This window comes from Chrysochloris asiatica, unplaced genomic scaffold (genome assembly GCF_000296735.1).
Source record: "Chrysochloris asiatica unplaced genomic scaffold, ChrAsi1.0 scaffold00044, whole genome shotgun sequence".
Lineage (NCBI taxonomy): Eukaryota > Metazoa > Chordata > Mammalia > Afrosoricida > Chrysochloridae > Chrysochloris > Chrysochloris asiatica.
The window spans coordinates 1,586,649-1,588,050 of record NW_006408562.1 but is presented as its reverse complement, the minus strand read 5'-3'; the positions used below and the strand labels follow the sequence as shown (position 1 = coordinate 1,588,050).

The 1,402-nt window shown below is 41.8% G+C and overlaps 1 pseudogene; it reads right to left on the bottom strand.

Moving 5' to 3' along the window:
- Positions 1-184: 184 nt before the first annotated feature.
- Positions 185-1,402, bottom strand: part of LOC102833636 — a 3,185-nt pseudogene continuing 1,967 nt past the window's right edge.

The following is a 1,402-nucleotide window of genomic DNA, read 5'->3' as shown; positions in this document are numbered from 1 at the left end:
CAAGAACCACACTACAGAAGTTGGTGAAGCCTGTTGGCATAAAAGCAGATGGCAGGAATGTGACTAAGCCCATCAACTCTTTTCTTATTAAGAGAAACTTTCTTCCTAAAGCATGTCTCTTATTAGCAGGGCTCCACACAGGAGGCAGAGAGCTTCTCGGCTCAGGCCAGTTATTTTCAAGATGTCAATCTTCTAGTAAGTAGTTAGGGTTAAAGACCAAGTAGGGATCTTCTTCATAGCTCTCACTTCCATCTGTGGAGCCTTTCAATATGGCTTGGGTGAGCTCAATGAGAACATGATCGTAGTGAGTGAGCTGATGAATGACTTTCTCTATGATCCTCTTTTTATTTATGAGTTCCTCTTCATAGTCTATTTCAGATTCAATTTCCTTCAAGTACCAGTTAATAAGTTGGCTCCTTTTTAATGTTGACTCATCCTCTTATTCTTCCATCTTCCTGAGGTGAAGCACAATCAGGTTAGAGATTCGGCAGTATTCAGAGAAACTCAGCCTTCAGGAGGCCTTGGGAACACACTCTGGGTTGATGTCATCCACATGACCATTGATTCCATTCACAGGTGCAGAAATGTCAGCATGACTATTGAGGCCATCTGGGCCCTCATCTACCTCCATCTGGGTCTTTTCTTTTTGATCTAGATTGACATATGGTGTTTCCACATGGGTGACTGATTTATTCAGTAACTGGAAAGCTTCCTTCCCATGTTTAGGTTGGACCTTGTCACAGCAGTGCATCCGGGCCATAGCTTTAGAGAGCAGGATCATGCTTTAAAGTTGTTGCACTGTAATCCTCCATGACGATTTGGTTATGCCAGAACCATCCCTCTGGCGGAGGCTATATACTGCTCCATAATGAAGTTCCTCTGACTCTTTAGAAATCTTAGGTTTAAACTGTCTTGCAAAGAGAAGATAACCTCCTGATATCATCAAGGGAATAGACACAATCAATAGAATCCTCAATTCTTGAATGCAAGTTGACTATTTGCCTGGCAATAGCATAAACTGTAACCTCATTGCATTCATCCACAAGTATAAAGAAGAGGTCAAATCGGGACATTATAGGAACTGACAAATTTATATTCTGTTTCAAAGATTTTGACCTGTCATAGTGTCCACCGACTGGGTTTGCTGCTGCCAAAATAGATGTTCTGGCATTCAGTGTAGCCTTTACTCCTGCTTTAGTGATGGAGATGATCTGTTGCTCTATAGTTTCATGAATAGCAACTTGGTTCCTTATGTCCATTTTATCAAATTCATCGATACAACACACACCATTATCAGCCAACATCAACGCTCCAGCCTCAATGACAAACTCATGAGATTCTTCATCTCTTACAACAGCTGCTGTTAAGCCAGCAGCACTGGAGGCTTTCCCACTGATGTAGA